The sequence below is a fragment of the Corylus avellana genome, chromosome 1 (genome assembly GCF_965113065.1).
Source record: "Corylus avellana chromosome 1, dhCorAvel1.hap1.2, whole genome shotgun sequence".
Classification (NCBI taxonomy): Eukaryota; Viridiplantae; Streptophyta; class Magnoliopsida; order Fagales; family Betulaceae; genus Corylus; species Corylus avellana.
The window spans coordinates 17,280,487-17,298,956 of record NC_142490.1 but is presented as its reverse complement, the minus strand read 5'-3'; the positions used below and the strand labels follow the sequence as shown (position 1 = coordinate 17,298,956).

The 18,470-nt window shown below is 34.6% G+C and overlaps 1 non-coding gene and 1 pseudogene across 1 annotated transcript; one reads left to right on the top strand and one right to left on the bottom strand.

Moving 5' to 3' along the window:
* Positions 1–12,878: 12,878 nt before the first annotated feature.
* Positions 12,879–15,759, bottom strand: LOC148588012 (uncharacterized; annotated as a pseudogene).
* Positions 15,760–16,466: 707 nt separating this feature from the next.
* LOC132173195 (small nucleolar RNA snoR99) lies at positions 16,467–16,571 on the top strand. Its single transcript, XR_009439286.1, has one exon. It is a non-coding gene; the product is annotated as a small nucleolar RNA snoR99 (small nucleolar RNA).
* Positions 16,572–18,470: the final 1,899 nt, after the last annotated feature.

The window sequence follows — 18,470 nt, the reverse complement described above, 5'->3', positions numbered from 1 at the left end:
CTTAAAAACAACTAAAATAAAGCTTTTACCAAAAAACGCTTTTTGATTACAACAGCAATTTCTAAAAAAAGCTCTATTTCTCAAATACAATCTCAAACATACTCTAATAGAAATTGCTATATATTAGCATGATTACAACGACTTTTATATATGTTGAAGTAGGTGGTTGAGAACACTTACTATTAGAACTCTAGCTAGCCGTTGCAAATTGAGGCTCCGAGTGATCTGCTGAGCAGTTAAAGGAAACGAAGTTTTTGATACTAAACCTTGCTGGAGTGTTTGGCTACAATGTCCACCAGATTTATAGAACAATCTTCACCATTATTTAGTGAGAAACGTAAATAAATATAATAAAAAATTATAAGTTTTATATTCATCCATCGCGCGTTCACTTTGTCAGCAGTCGTTTTTGTTTTCTTGTTTGTGGATCATTGTCGATCGGATGGTAGATTCTCTCACCTTACATCTAAGTCTATTGTTTTGTAAAGTATGAATGCATGTGATGCACTAATATTTTAAGATTAGTTTAATAACCAAAATAATGTCTGCACGAATATGCCCGTTGTAAGTAAGCATTTCAAGTTTCTAGAATCCACGTAATTAAATTAAGAGCAGGAATTAATCTTTGTCGTCGAGGGACCTAGAAGATTAGAATAATAAATGTTAAAAATAAATAAAAATCATTTTCTTTTTATGCAAACAATCTAACGATTTAAAAAGTTAGTCAAGTAAATAATTTTGTTTAATACGAAACGAAAATTACAGGAAGCTCCTCTCGATAATATATATATTTGCAAGCAATGCTTTCGTGTGAGATTGACGTCACTAATGATCAAATCGTATTTTGATTTCTAAAATTTTGTAATGCATTAGTATTGCATGTGATGCCCTAATATTTTAAGATTAGTTTAACAACCCTAATAATGTCTGCAGGCAAGTTGTAAGCTTTCCAAGTTTCTAGATCCAAATAAAGTACATCCAAGTCACACTAAATTCAGAACCGTCAGCCCTCCATATTTGACCTTGTCTGTAAATCACCCGTAAGAAATATGACTAAATAAATAAAAGGTCATAGCGACCATTTATTTAAAACTTATTTTATCCACCTTATGTTTCAATGTTTCATATTCAACCACCTTGATAAACAAAAATAATTGTTTGACCACGACATTTTGACATTCTGTAGTGTTGGTCAGAGAGAATTAAAACAGGAGTAGTTTCCCTCTCATTTTCAATATTTTTTATTTGAATATAATATATGTAAAACAGGAGTCGCTGCCCTCTCATTTTCAATCATTTTTTTTTTAAAAAAAAAAAATTGAATATATATAATCTATGTACATGTGTAAAAAACAAATCTAAAGATCTTTTAAATTTTAGAACGCCATTATAATTAACTTAATAATAACATATAATCAACCATGCGTCCTTAATGTATTTTTATTTGTATATTGCCGAGGGAACGCGTCCTTGAGTAATCTTCAAAAATGGAAGGACGAATTTGTAAGACTAGATTAATTGACGGAATTCCAAATGCATTTTTATTTGTACGTCCTTCAGAGTAATGTGAGTGCACAACATCAAGTTGGGTGATGTCGGTAATTTTAAAATATTTAAAAGCATAATAAATATTTCAAATATTTCAGAAATAATATAATAAGGAAAATAGAGAATATAAAGTCTAAGTTTGTGATTTTAGCAATATAATCCTTTTTATGTATCGTTTTTCATATTTGTTCTTGAACTATTAAAATATTATATACACCCAAATTAATCTTGCATGTTTTGAAACAACTAAGGAAAAAGATTAAGTTGCCCCCAAAAAAAAAAAAAAAAAAAAAGACTTGTAGCTAGAATAAATCATAGGAATGCTGCTGTTTGTTAGAACAATTTTTCTTGAGTCGGACACACTAATCAAATTGCACCTGTAAAGAGAAAAAATAATCAATGGAGCCTATCAAAAAAGGTATCGGGGGAGGATAATTCTAATGCTTATAAACTCAACAAAATCTTTTGAGAATCTAAGTAATGAATTGCAAATGGACAAAGTTTTGGCCAGAGAGCAAAATGCCCCTTTTACTAGGTTGTGGATTATATCTTTTATAGTTAGTTACTTTTAACAACTTTCCGTTGGTTACTGCCCGGTCCTTCTCTTTAGGGTGATCATTTACTCCTCAACACAAGGTCTTTTGAGTACTTGACGGAGGGTATAACTCTAAAAGGCACTCAAAATGACTTCAAGTAAAACTAAGATTATTTTGACAGCATATGAGAGTAAACAAAACTTAAAAATTGAAATCTGTAAAGAGAACTTAAGAAAAGGGAAAATAACGATTACGGAAGACACATACTTTAGTTGCTCCAAATAAAAACACAGAATAAATCTGAAAGACTAAAATTTTATTAATACTCCAAAACTAAACTGAAAAATAACGCAGACTAAATGTCCTTATATAGGCAAAGTTGGAGACAAAGCAAACAGATATTATTCAAATCTTATACTCAATTTGTGTCATTCTTGCGCGATCTTCTGTCAAGATATTATAGTCTCATTAATTTGGTATAGGACAGCTCAACTACTAACTCATTTGCCTTAGCCTCTCCGGGTTGTAATGAACTTGCCATCAAGTTCAAGTCATCTCTATCCACATCAATAAAATAGAGAATCAAGTGTTTCATGTTTAACACGTCAAAAGTCTTCAAATGATATTGGAAAACATAGCTGGTATATATGCAATTTCATTTATCTTCTGCAGAATCTTATAAGACCCAATCTTTCTTTTCTGCAGCTTGTTATACTCCCCAACAGAGAAATTGTCACGTGTAAGTGAACCCTCTAGATTAAATAATTAAATTTACATGGAGTATTATTCATAGTGCTTTCAAATTAATTAATTTTAGTTGAGATCACTACACAATGCTAATTATCAAAATATACTATAGCGAAAAGCAAAAATAAATGATCTGAGATAAACTAATATACATCCTTAAAAAAAAAATCATGTATCATCAATGTACACTCAGAGCTTTCAAATAGACATTACTATAACATTAAAAACTAACATCTATCTAAGCCCCCTGCTCCCATTTTTCTTCCTCTTGGCTTTGGAAAGGCATCTGTAAATCCCAGCCTGTTATCTCCCAAGGTGCCTACCATAGAATCCATAGATTCTCCTCCCTCTCAGTTTTGAACTCCCCTAGGATTCTAGTTGTTCCTTTTTTCCTCCCTTCTCCTCTTCCAATGAGCAAATCCTCTCATCCAAATTTGACGATTTCAAATCTCACCTCCCCAAATGGCTCTTGGAATCTCCCTCTTCTTCTTGCCTTGTTCACTCCCCATAGTGTCGAGGAGATTCAGAAAATTCCCATTAGCCCTATCCCCCCCACGAAATTCCTTTGGACCCCTTCATCAAATGGCCTTTTTTTCTCTAGTTCAGCTTATAGGTTAATCAGTAGCAACATAATTAACTCTGCAACTTCTCCTCTAGAGTCTAGCTCTTGGAAATTGTTATGGAATCTTGAATAAATTGCTAGCTGATTCTCTTTATTTGGAAAATAGCCTGGGGCATTCTCCCTTCAAAGATCAAGTTGAAAGCAGTCTTTCATATACCCCCTTATGATTCCCTCTGCCCTCTCTACAACTCTGAAGATGATTCTTTTTCTCATCTCTTCTTTCGATGCATTTTTGCTAGGGTAGCCTGCAGATCCTCTTTTTGGCCCCTTGATTCCCTGGCTTGGTCCTCTCTTCATCTCTCAAGCTAGGTTAAAGGCATCATCCACCCCCATCTCTCTTTTGGCATTCCTAAGACTAACTCACATTTGTTTCAAATTTTTGCTTCGGTTCTTTATGATCTTTTTTCGTTCTCCAGAAACAAAGTTGCGCATGAAGGTGCCATCCCAGATATTAACATTCTTGCCAGCTCCATCAGAAGAACCACTTTAGATCATGCAACAACTTGGAAGTCCTCCTCTCTTTCTTCAAAGGAACTTTGGTCCCCTCCTCCAACGGGTTCTCACAAGATTAATTTTGATACTACTATTAGAGAGCAGTTTTCTGTCCAAGAAGCCGTGTGAAGAAACTCTAAGGGCAATATCATCAAGGCCATCTCTTAGATCAACCCCCCTTGTGACCCAAATTTTGGTGAATCCCTTGCAGCTTAGCTTGCTGCCTCTTTGAAGCTGAAGAATTTCATCATTGAAGGTGACTCTTTGGTGGTTATCTTAGCTCTACAGCAACCTTCTATAACTCAAGACTGGCATATAGAATCTGTTATTGCTAATACCATGTTACTACTTCCAGCCTCTTCCATTTCGGAGGATAGAAAAGTTCACGGAAGTACTAATTTATACGCCCACCATGAGGCATTTTAGGCCGCAGTAAGAGTTTTCTTGGGCTGCGTTCCCACTTACCCCTCCCCCTCCCCCACCCCCACTTCCCTCCTTCCACCTCCATTTATAGTCGAAAAGATCCACCTCCCTCTCTTGTTTCTCCCTATACGTAATAAGGACTTTGGTTCCCAATTTCAGTAATGCAAAGTTTGTTACAAAAAGAATTAAAAAAAAAAAAACATCTATCTACGTAAACTTGATAATACAATTTCATTCATTTGGCTTCTTCATCGATCACAACGAATTTCTCACTCTACAACTGATGCAGATCGCAGAGCTCTTGGAACGGCGATCGATCGCACGTTGACTGCGATCAAGCGCACCAAGCCCCTAGAGGTACGATCGAGCCACGTGGGAACACTATGTTATGTTTTGCTGTGTTTTTGAGTTTAAACCAACTTTCTTTCCTTGTTTTGGTAGGATTAGGGTTTTTTGAGTTATTATTCCGTGTTCTACTAGTAATAGGAGTCTAGGGGCAATAAGTACATGCTTATAGCCTCTAGAAAAATAGTTTATGTTGATTAATCAGTTTTCTCTTAAATAAGAATTACTCATAGGTGAGTTTTCTTCATATTTTTCCTTGGGCTATAGATAGACTCTATAGTTTTGAGAAGAGTTCTTAGATTATTGATAGACTCAAGATCTAAAATTATTTATCCCGTTCCTTATTGATGGTCTTCGCTGCAGCCGACCAAGTCACGCTGCATCAGTTGGTATCAGAGCTTAGTTACTTTCCATGAATGGGGAGGAGCTACTGATTTGCAGATATGAACAAGGTGCACATGCGCATAGAGGCAACACGTAGGGAGCAAACGGCAATCATTCGGCCGAACAGTTCTCATTGCCAACCAAGACCGCGATTCGCAAAGGCGGAAGGCAAATCTAACGCTGAGTGGTGGCAATACAAGGAGGATCGACTCAGGGCCATGAGGGATCAAATTGAAGACCTTACTACCCAAGTCTCTGACTGGTGTCGTCGCAATGGGAATGGATCTAGAAGCCCGTTTACGAAATGCTGAACGCAGGAACGTTAGCAGCTTGCACAAGCTCATGCCAATTAGCGGGTGAGTAGATTTAAACTCGATACACCGGAATTCCAAGGTTACTTGCACCCCAAAGAGTTTATGGTGGCAGAAAAAAAAAATAGAAAATTTTCACAAAAAGAAGTACCTAGGAAGATGGCAAAGTTGGTGCCTAAGGAGGGGGCGGAGATCAAGTGTCGTTTAGTGTCCCGATACATTAAACGTACGTGCCGACCATTTCAAACTATATGCACCACGGGAGGCAAGGGGGCCAAGCCTATCATTTACCCAACGAGTTATGGGAATATAGTCTCAGAGGAAGCAGTTCGGAAGTTGGGGCTTGAGACCAAGAGACGTACATTCTACTCCTTATCAGTTGGAGTGGCTCACAAAAGGAAACGAGGTAACGGTTTCTAAACGTTGTCTAGTGTCATTTTCCATCGGAGCTAAATATAGAGATACTGTATGGTGTGATGTGGTCGACATGGAGACGTGTCACCTGTTATTGGGCAAGTCGTGACAAGATGATAAAGCTGCTATCCATGATGAAACAAAGAACACGTATAGCTTCATGTTGGGTAAAACCAGATTGACGTTGCTACATAGCCCATTGGTAGAGCTAAAACCTTCACAAGGGGATGGTCAATCCTTTTTAGCCAAGTAGGAGTTGACAGACACAGAAAGCAGCATCAAGGGAGTGGACTGGGGCTAATAAAGGAGCTGTTGGGAAGATTTGTCGACGAGGTTCGAGCAGAATTACCGAAAGCGATACCATCATTGCGACATATTCAACCTCAACTGGATTTGGTGCCAGGGTCAAATGTTCCTAATCATCCGCACGACATCAAGAGCCTTAAAAAGCTTGAAGAATTTGTGGAACAAGTGGAAGAGGTAAACCTTTCAGAGAGTATTGCAATTTTTCATAAAGAGGAGAAACCCTTGGAAGAGGTAAATCTTTTGGATAGTTTTGCAATTTTTGATGACAATTCTACACATCATGTGCTTGATAAGAGCCCTGAGGATAAAGCCTTTGATTTGAGTGTTATGCCAATTAATTATGTTGATTTCATCGGGGTAGATGCTATTTTGTCAAATTCTTCTAACCAAATTTGTGATGAGATCTATATGGCAGAGGGGAAGGTTCTATCAAAAGGTGATGGGGTCGTTGCTAGTTATTTGAAGATTTTCAATGCTTATGGGAAAGACCAGGCACGAGAAAGGCATGGCAAGTCTACACGATAAGGTGAGGTGCAGGGCCTTCAACATCATCGTTGCAGTCTGCTAATGATTAGAGCCATCATGTTTTTTATGGGGTATGGCCTTGTGATTTTGAGAATATGAGAATGGAATGAGCTAATTGGACATCCAAAGGATTGTAGAAAGAACTGGCCGAATTTTAGGGCAAATTCTCTCTAACAAGAGGAGAATGATGCAAATCGTAGAGCTCCTGGAATTGCGATCGATCGCACGTTGACTACGATCGAGCGCACCAGGCCCCTAGAGGTGCAATCGAGTGCCCGCGTACTGCGATCGAGCGCACGCGGGAACACTATGTTATGTTTTGATACGTTTTTGCGTTTAAACTAACTTTCTTTCCTTGTTTTTTGTAGGATTAGGGTTTTTGGAGTTATTATTCCATGTTCTACTAGTAATAGGAGCCTAGGGACTATAAATACATGCTTATAGTCTCTAGAAAAACAGTTTATGTTAATTTATCAATTTTCTCTTAAATAAGAATTACTCATAGGTAAGTTTTCTTCATATTTTTCCTTGGGCTATAGATAGACTCTATAGTTTTGAAAAGAGTTATTAGATCATTGATAGACTCAAGATCTAGAATTATTTATCATGTTCCTTATTGATGCTCTTCGCTGCAGCCCACCTACTGATAAATGCCAAAATATCCATATTTTAGCCATTCAACTTATGTGTGTTAATTCCTTAATATCGTTACTTTGTGCTATTTTAGTTCTTTTATATGTTTTCCATGCTTTTGTAGGCTTTTGGAAGAAAAGAAAGTAAATCTAAAAGATTTGGGCTCAGAGAAAGAAATTGAGAAAAATTGGAGTTCCTGATAGTGCGATCGATCGCAGGTTCCTTACGATCGAGCGCACTGCCAGAGAGGACACGCAGCAAAGCAGTCATGTATGATCGAGTGCCTCACACATAGGATCGAGCGCACAAGACCTGCGATCGAGCGCACCCGTGCGCTGGTGACACATCAGCTGCGGCCAGACTCACTTTCCTTCCATATTAGGGTTTTTCAAGTCCCACTTGTAATAGGACTAAATCCCTACGAATTTTCAAGGTTTACTAGTGTAATAATGACTTCTAAAATCCTATAAATAGACCTCTAAACCTTAAGAATAATCATCCTTGAAGAGACACAACTTTGGGGGAGGAATTTGGAGGCTATTTCTAGGAGCGGTTTTCGGTTCTTTCTTTTCTCTTTTCTTTTAGTTTTATTTTAATTATGTATAACTAACATTTAAGGAGGGTTAGATTGAAGCCTTAATTATGTTCATTTAATATTTCAATATTGGCGCCTTTGTGATAATCATATTGTGTTGCTTAACTTGATTAATTCCTGTTTTCTTGAATTCCTCATATGTATGTAATTGGCTAGTATATGCATGTAGTATGGACAAGTTAGTTAAATCAGTTTAGATGACCGAGTCTTGGGTTTAACAAGAGTAACAAAAGATATCCACGCCGGATTCTTGGGTTAATCAACATAGGGAATCGGGAGTATACACCCATACCCTAGGCCTCATATGATTGTCGATTTTCATAGATTCATGTTTTCTTAAAGAACAACTTAGTATACACCCATGCTAAATCCTTTAAGAAAGAAAAAAGTTAGAGTATACACCCATGCCTAATTCGTTGCTTAGGGAAATCAATAGCTTAAGAAGTATACACTAATGCCCTTAGGTTGGCAAACATTAGGTATTCATAATATGATTGGATCATTGGCATATTGTTATATTAGTTGAGCATAATTAGAGGTAGATATCAAAGCCCTACCTTTACTTTATCTTTATATCTCTTTATTTCTTTTCCTCAGTATCAATATCAATCTAGTGACAAACTTGATATTTTTAATCAATTCTAAATAAAATCAACAATCCTCCTGTGATTGATCTTGTACTTGCTGCACTATACTTGTGAGTAAAACGTACTAAATATTATCTGTTAATTTATGTAGTATTTGGCACAACACCTACAACCTGGCAACCTGCTAATTTCTTATGAAGAGATTAATTAGATGATGAGGATCTAGAGCTGGTGCCTATGGCTCCCAAAAATTGTAGAGAAATATAGGGATTCATGGTGATGTGCAAGAGAGTTCGTGGAGGAAATTTAAAAAGCATGGTTAAGGAATAATGTCAAGAATAAATAACTGAGCAACTAGGATGTTGATATGGGAAAGGCAACCAGTAAGAATGATCAAGACAATTTGGGATGCTGTTGTAGAAAGAAATAAAAAGAAGATAGGAGTACGAATAATAGCCAAATATCATGAAGGGAAAGTGCTGGCATCACTGTGCTCCACAATGCCATATATTTATGATCCTTCTGTAGCTGAGGCTTTTGCGGCTTGGAAGATGGTGGGTTTTTGTAGAGAATAGGATACAAAATATTATAATGGAGGGAGATGCAGTAAAAATAATTCATGCATTGCGGAAAGAGGGGCGGTGTTGGAGTAGGCACTGGCAATTGATTGAAGTTGATAAACTTTTTCTGAATAGTTTTCAATCTGGTTTGTGAGACATATAAAGAGGGAAGCCAATGAAGCTACACACAAATTAGCAAAGGCGGATATTAATCAGTCTTTAGAACAAGTTTGGATGAAGGATTTTTTTGTATTTATTTTCGAGAGTATTCTTGTTGAGGTAAATGTTTCTTCCTGATTTATTATTGAAAATCTCCAATTTTTCTTATATATATATATATATAGTTTCTAGAATCCGCATAAAGTATAGCAAAATCCAAAAAACCTATCCCTTCTTGGTTGACAAGGGACTTATAAGTCTAGAATATTAAGTATCAAAAGGACATGTTATACTAATTAACTATTAATCACATGAAACTTTGATTGTGAAAAGGTTGCATTTCAATTAGGATTTCTTCTTGAGGATCCCTTGTGAAGTTTTTGTTGAATTACTGTCAAGATTATATTTTCTTTTTGGTCTTTGTATTTTGGATTATGTAATTTTTTACCATAACTGTGTTTTTTGTTTGTATTTAGTCTTACTTACCTCTATTTAAAAAAACAAAAAAAGACTAGTTCAGACTTTTTATTATTATTATTTACTAAGAAAGTCGGTCTTGATCAGTAGCTACTGCTTTCACACTTGCAGGTGTCATTTATTGACCTAATTGCTTTCACATTTCGGATAGCATATGTGCTAATGTTTTATTTTTAAGGATTTGTAAGCCTCGGAGGCTAGGAAACCTCGGGGGTTCTTTCTAAAGAAAAAAAAAAAAAAGTGATAATCCAGCTGCTCATTGCCATTGACTTTGTCTTAATGCATGCTCTCATAGTTTTTTGTGTTCTAATGGACTTTGAATAATGAAGATTCGTAATATGCTGACCATTATAAACCCTCAAAACCTGATAGAAACTGCAATACGTACATTCCTTGAGGCTTAAGGTTGGGTTGATTTGTTGAGGGGTCTCGAACCAGTGGCCTGGAGGGTTTCACTGTACTTTGACTGATTATCCTCGCCATCATATATCGATCTCTGCAGGTAATCAATTTCTTAGTCTCATACTCTTTTCATTTGTCTTCTCCTCGATCTCCATCATCACCATATATATATATATATATATATATATATATATATATATATATATCATGATCTGATAATTAGTAAAATTTTCAATTTGAAGCATTCAAGATCATTTGAAAATTGTCTGAGGATTATGTTTAATGGAAATTTCATTTTTCTTAGACAAACATATAAAAACAATCAGAAAATAGTCTAAATGAAAATAATTTTTCTTTATATGCTTAATTTTAGTATACATATTTCAGTACTTCACCTGAAACCTAATTCTCTTCTACGTGATCTTCTTTCGTTAGTTGTTTGAGACCAATATTCAGTGAGATCTGGCCGCATAAGTCAGGAAATTACTTTAGCGTCGGCTATGATGAAAGGGTTTCATATTTTGGATTTATGATATAATTTTTATATATATTTAATTTTTCTTGTTAATAAACCATATATATATGGTAAAAAATTTAATTAATGGATCGAGGTGCATTAGCTTTAGCTACTTCCTTAATCATTGGCTGACATACATATCTACTCAACAGACATATCATTGACTTGTTGAACATTTTTGGTGCCCGACTAATTCGTTCTAGAAGGGAAAATGAGGACATATTCCGTGCCGTCTCCGAGCGATGATATTCCGCTGTATAATCAATTCACAGTCCTATTCCCTTCCGGTGAAGCAAGAACAAAAAAATGTTGCAATCCTCTAGGGGTGAGAAATGGAGACGGAATGAAAAAACCAAAGCATGAAGTGCATTCCCCGAAGTCAAGGGAAGAAAAACCAAGAAGAAATAACCCGCAGTCAGATATTGCTCATGATCAGAAAAATGGACGCCCTTCCACAGGTTTTTTATTTTTTATTTTTTATTTATTTTTTTCCAATCATCAGCGCTTTTTCCTATATTTAAACTTCAGCTTTGTGTGTATGTTTGCACACACACACACATATATATATATATATGCTGCTGACTTGTTGAGTATTCTCTGGTGCCATTCGTGCTGTTGGTAACTAATTATACTTATTGATTCTAGATGGGCAATTAAAATCATCTAAATCGAAAAAGCAGGATTCCTTCAAGCCAAGCAAATCAGGTTCAAGAACTCAGAGTAACCCACCAAGTGCTGGCGAATGTTTTTCCTTGGAATATTCAGATATTGCTTGGCCATTTGCGGGATTAAAACTTCCAATCCGTGTGTGCGTGTTTGCATGTATCATCTGGTTAATCAAGTGTTATATTATGTCGTCGTTGGATACTCGGTATACACAAATGCAAATTCAGATGGAGACCCTCACTAGCACTATCAACGGTTTGCAGCAAGGGATACCACCTACTGATGAGGAATATCAGACTTGGATGAACTATGAAGGATTTGCTGTGTGAAAATATTTGGCGCAGTGCTGTTTTATTACCAAACAATTCTGATCGATCCTGTTTATTTTAGTTTCTACGCAATGAATTTTTTTGGTTTTTATAAATGTCTTATCTTTATTAATAATACATTTCATTTTTTCTTCTACCTGTTGGTCGCACATTCTTAATTGGTGAGTTTTTTATTTTTTGGTTTTTTCGAATTTATAAGAATATTTTTGTCTTATTAAGCCTTATATTTATAATATCATTTGAACTGGACTAAGTTCTATGGTTTTTCTAAAGCAAGTAAATTTTTCTCAACAATAAATATCATTGGTGTTGATTATGTGGTATGATAAATATTGTGTTTCATTATTAATGTGATGATTATTTATTTATCTTTTATCATGTATTGATATTATATTGATGCTTGATTAATATTGATTGTTTCATCATATGATACATGTATAATTAGTGTATTAATTAGTGTTTGATTTCCACATACAATATTCATTTATTCGAATCAATATATGTTTGAATTTTGTTGAACTGTGATTTAAATACTAATTAAATTAGTAGGTTAATTCAACAAGACCTATTCATTCCCCTAAGTCTAGCATCTATATATAGAGCATTCTTAGAGATTTTTCAGTGTTGTTCTTTTTTCTAAAACCAGTTTTCAAGTGAGAGAATATTAGCCATTATAGGGTGTTAAGTGATGGAACCCATGTGAACAAGAAATTGATTCCTTCTTGGGTTGTGAATTCTAGTTTCATATGAATTTTAGCTAAGTTTAAATTGAGCTCATCTCAATAAATTCATAATTTTATTGTATCCAATAACTAATTTTAAGGACTTTGATAAAGAGTAGGCCAAATGTACCATTTATAATCATTTTATTTTTCATATATAGTGAAATAGAAATATCATTCTTGCAGCCTCATAAATGTAGACAATCTCCCAAAACAGATTCGATTCTCTACGATTTAATTATTCAAATTTTGTGTCCCTCTATTTTCTTCTATATGTACTGATATTAAAAGAGAAGTATAGTACGAATCAGTTGACAAAATGAAAGTTCTTACTAATGGGTAGCTTGACTTTAATCAACCCACTGTGGATTTATAGAGAAAAGTACAATGCAAAATAAAATAAATAAATAACAATAATGGTAGTTCTAATCAATGAAGAACAATTTAAAGTCTTGATGGAAATGATTTAGAAGAACATCAATTCATAATCTTTTCTTGCACCATTCTTTCTACAGTCTTTCTTGTTTTTGTTTGACTTAGACTTCAAATTTTGATCACCTGCCCATCAACATCTTTTGCTAAAAAAGTCTATGTATATGTGGCCGAAAAAGGAACCTAGACCAATATATTGAGCGGATAATATCAGCCCAGAGTTGAAAATGTAGCCCAACAAATAAAGTGACTGGGACACCAGCCGAAGCAATTATAACAATTGGAACCCATGCCACCTCGCTGTAATAAATCAAAAAGCAAGTTGCACTAAAAGCCACAAGCATACTTGCTAGAGATGAAGAGTGTTGTAAGTCCAAAAAACAACCTTGCAGGCAATGACGCAAGGAAATCTCACTCTGCATAACGTGGAGTGAGAATTGACAAAAATATTAGTATTGAAGTTGAAGAAGAAAGTAGTGCCACTGCGTTTGATATGAAGAACACCATAAACCAATTACTTTTCAAAAAAATTGGTGTTCCTATTTCTTGATTGTTGCCACCTGGTACAATAAAAGCTGCAGCAAAAACTACTGTGGCAATCAGTGTCGCCACAAGCATGCAATAGTTTGCCGTGTCTTTCATCCACTTTTGACCTTGTTTTTTTAATTCTTTATGTTCCTCCGTGAGAACTTCCTAAGGTGTATCGGTAGCTTTACCAACTTGATCTTTATGGCCATGTTGATCATTTTCATCTATATTCAACATACATATGCAGATACACGTATACACATGTTTACCATTTTGATCTATATTCTTCATCTTCCTGTATAAAGGCGGTACAATCTTTTCTATCTTTTACAATGATCGAGGTATAAATAATTGAGAAGTGAAAGTGCAACCAAAAGAAAAATAAATTTTGATCATATAATTACCACCCACCTTAAACCACAATAACTCTCGTCGCATTTGAAAAGCTGCTCCTAATATGATATTTAATCGATCTGAAGGAGCCAATTGTCTAGCTAAATGTAGCATGTTGTTCTTATTTGCATCAGTATATTGTGCAATGATACCCTTGATAGAGCCTATCTCATATATTAGATTGAACACGCTCTGTTGCCGATGTTTAACAGCAATATGAAATATACTTTGGTTGTTTTTGTCTGCTCTCCATATGAGATCAGGATAAGAGTGTATTAGTATAATTAGATATTCAACATTCCCTAATTCTGCGGCTTTAAAAATAAAAGCCGAATGCTCCTTAACTAGATCTTTGAACTTCTTTGTTGGCAATAGTAGAACCTCTTTCCAGAGGAGATAAACTAATTCATGAGTTAATGTCTGCATCAAAGCTTTGTTACACATCCCTTTGAATCCTGTGATTATGAAAAAAGAAAGAAAGAAAAAATATATTTAAATATCATTTGATAAGAAAGAAATATCAATTTTACAATCTTTATGAACTGCACTAATTATATATCTTAGTAAGATTCATAAAAAAAAATGATATTTTAAGTTGGGAAAATTATGTCACCAACCGTTTGTGCTTTCCTGCTTTCACATTGAGACTTTCAGTTTTAAATTTTATAAATTTGAGACATGTACTACAAGCATTTTTAAATCAAGAACTCCGTTAACTACTTTCTTGTCCAATAGATATTGGAAACAACTATAAAGTTATAATTACATCATTTTATTAAAAATGTTTTGATAAATTTTTTTAAAAAAGTTGACTGGGTAGCCCACAGCCCACAGTCCACTGCCGTGGGTATCTCATTCAAAGTAAAGAAAATTGTGTTGTAGGAAAGCTCACAGGAGTTGTTTAAGCATCTTTCCCATACTGATAGCAGACTTCTGCTGCCGATTGCAAAAGGTTTTCTAGCCAACTCTTGCAATGCTATCCTCTTACAGCTATTCTCCATAGTTGCTAAACTTTGATCATTTTTCAGAATATCCAATGCTATATTTGTCCGTAAAACAAACACATTTGATTTGATCATTGCGAAGGTTAATTGGCTCAAAAATCATTAATGTATGGTCAGTACGTATGTCGCAATAGAAACCACTCTGTCCAGAAAATAACCTTTCTATGCCATTGTGAAATTTTCATGATATACACATTCACGTTCAATTTAAACTTGAGTAAGTAGATCAAATTGTAAATTAATTTTCTCAAACTCCCAAATACGTACATACCATACATACCAGTCATAATAGTGGCAACAAGGATATCAATGCATTCGATAAGTTCCAATTCTTCAAAAGAAGTCCGAGGGTATAGATACATCACCATCTTTCTACGTCCGTTTGAAGCTGCCACGTAAAGTGGTATCTTTTTACCGGCACCACGGATTAATGGCAGTCCCTTGGTCTTTTCCACCATCTCCTAGGCAATCGACACGATTCCTGATCCTGCAGCAAAGTGAAGGGCTGTGTTTTCAACGTAATTTGATAATGCTATTTCTTTTGGAACCATAAATTTGACCACTTCTTTTGCAAAAGCTTCCCATTCTGCTACAACTGCGATGTGAAGAGCTGTGTCATTCCCTTCTGTTATGGGACGACTAAAGACATCTGGATATTTCTCAAATAGAGCCTCAGCAGTTTTCCAATCTCCTTTTCGGGCAGCTTGATAGAGGGGAACGGTAGTGTCAAGGTAGTAAAATCTTTTTTCCCCTGGAAATTTTGAAGCAGAAGGCATATGAAGTATTATATTTTGGTGATATATCATACCATTTAGATACTAAAGAAGCAGGAAGATATGAAATATCAAGTAAGGCAGCAAAGGAAATGTTTCTGCTTCTTCTTTTGTGTGTGCGTCATATAAAGCAAAGAATTCATAACACTTCTCCCTAAGAGTTATTGCAAAAGTTATTGACAAAAAATAATGTGAGAGCACTCACTCGCCATACGTTCATCTATAATATCCTCAGCTGGTGACGTATTTGATTTAGCGGAATCGAATTCTTCTTGATCGTTATGATCTTGTCCAGTAATACCAGAAGCCCTTTGACGAATATTACTCATTTTTTGGAAATATCTCACTGCTCCTTGCAATTGTCAACTTTGACTTTTGTCTTCTCTATTGAGGCTCTTTACTTCACAGCACCCACTTGGACTTTTTCTTCTTTTGTAAGAAACAAAATCAGATAGAAAACGTATGATCAGTACATAGTTAATATAGTATTGTGCATGTTTATAGAATATTTAAATGGATGAGGAGCTGAGCAGATGAAGAGTGACTATAAAAACTAAGAGAGAGAGAGCGAGGGAGAGAGAGAAAGAGAGAGATGATTTTGAGTAAAGATCCTGCATAACTTTTTCATTTGTCTTTCTCATTATGCTTATCAAATTTCATTCCATAAATTTAAACAATATTGTAAGCTGATCAGAGATAGAGATCCCAGTTGTATGTGATATTGAGCATGATTTGTTAGTCAGTTTTTCTTTTTTCATAGAGTTCTCTTAATGAAATTTGTGAATCAGTAAATTAATATCTAGGAAGCACCATGACAGAATACCAGGCTCATCTTTTATGAATGGGAAAAAAAAAAGGGAAGAAAGAAGGAGAAGAAGAAAATCATGAGGAGGAGAAATTACTATTGTCATGATGACAACAACTATTGTGCTGAAGATTTATTGTAGGAGGCTGAGAACACTTACTATTAGAATTCTAGTTAGCCGTTGCAAATTGAGCTTCAGAGTCTGCTGGAGCGTTTGGCTACAAAGTCCACCAGATTTATAAAACAATCTTCACCATTAAATATATTCATCCATCCCATTCACTTTGCCCGCTGTCTCTTTTGTTGTCTAGCGGATCATTATAGGATGCTAGATTCTCTCACCTTACATCTAAGTACATTAATTTATCAAAAAAAAGAAAATTACAATACTAAATAAAATTACAAGTTTCTCTTAATTAATAATATTAAGACTGACAATTTGTGACACGAACTTAAAATAAAATTAGTTGATTGAGGTTGAGGGGTCTAGCCTATTAAATTAAAAGGGTTGATTAGGTTTAACATATATAGTCTTATATTCATGTTACGGCATGACCCAACATGCGATATAAGGCTGATAATTTCTAACACGACCCGTGAAGTGGACATGAACCCAACACAAGCTAACCGATTGTGATTAAAGAGTTTGATCATTTAAATTAAATTAATTAAATTAGAATTAATCCACTACATGACTTAAACACATACGCAGACAAAAACTGTACTCACCTGTAAATAATAAGCAAACAATGCTTCCGTGGGAGCTTGACGTCACTCATGAAATACGACCAGTCATGCATGCATGCATGTTGCACTCACATTTTAATTTGTTTTCTAATATTTTGTTCTGTTTAAGATTAGTTTAATCATAGAACCTAAATAATGTGACTAATTTCTGAAAGCCAGTTGTAATTAGAATCCCCAAGAGACAAAAATAAATAAATAAATAAAAATTATTGCTAAAATCTTTCATGGGTACAGCAAAGTCCGTATCTCAGATCCTAAAGTCTAGGAAATCATGTGCCCTATTTGGCTGTCAAGTGACATACAAGATTAGAAAATATTACATTTCAATTAAGTTTTCACAATATACTTATAATATAAAATGACCGACCTCACAGGCATGAAATGTTTAAAATCTAAATGTCTTTTAAAGTCAAAGATTTGAGCCTATCTAAATAGGACTTATATATATATATATATTAGAGATAGCTCTTAAAACAAGATTTAACTATATTAAATTATAATTGTACTTCAACAAGCCGAAACTACGTAATATATGAAGATACCCAAAGAAGATGAAACCCAAAATGCCCTCCACAGGCTCCATGCTAATGTATTTTGAGTACTTGTACTTATATGTTATATAAGCACTTTTCGGATACTTGTTACCATTTTAAACTATTCTCTTGAAGATTACAGCATAGATGAGCTTGAGAATTATGAAACCATAAATAATTTACATGAAAGATTATACTTTCAATCTAAGTTTTGCATATTCGGATCTTGTTGTTACCAAATTTCACATCATCACTATTCAAATGAAAATCATAAAGAAAATAAAATAGCAATGGAAGTTGATTACTGCAAGAAAAATAATGGGAATATGGATTTGAATTTGGTCACTCAAATTCTCTGAAAAACACCTATGCATACGTGACACATATATGCATGAACAAATTAACTTTTTCTCCAAACTCGATTGGAGATTTTTTATTTACTTTTTTATTTTTTGAACTCAATCTATTAAACTAACATATGTTCAAATGCATGTACGTAATTTTTACATGTATTTTTAACTTTCACCTATTTTTTTAAGAGAAGTGTTAAAAACTACATTTTTATGTTACAATCTTGATATGACAGTCCTAATCAACCATTCGATATATTTTTTTAACAATGACAAATCTAGTAAGAGTTGGTTGGGATTAGCACTTCATGATTGTGAGATAGTTGTTGAATAAAAATATAATTTTTAGCAGTACTCATGTTTTTTAGTAGAGCATGTGATTACGTGCGTGTATTTTTATTGTATTAATTAGGACTCATGTTAATTTGATAGATTGAATTTAAAAATTAAAAAAAAAAAAAAAAATTATAAACGGCTAATAACCCATGAAGTCCATTTGCTCTTGAATTACTTCAGCCGGCAACATTAATAGAAAAGGCAAATTAATCTTCAGACTGATCTGCTGACCAGTCAATGGAAACGGAGTTTTTGATACTAAACCTTGC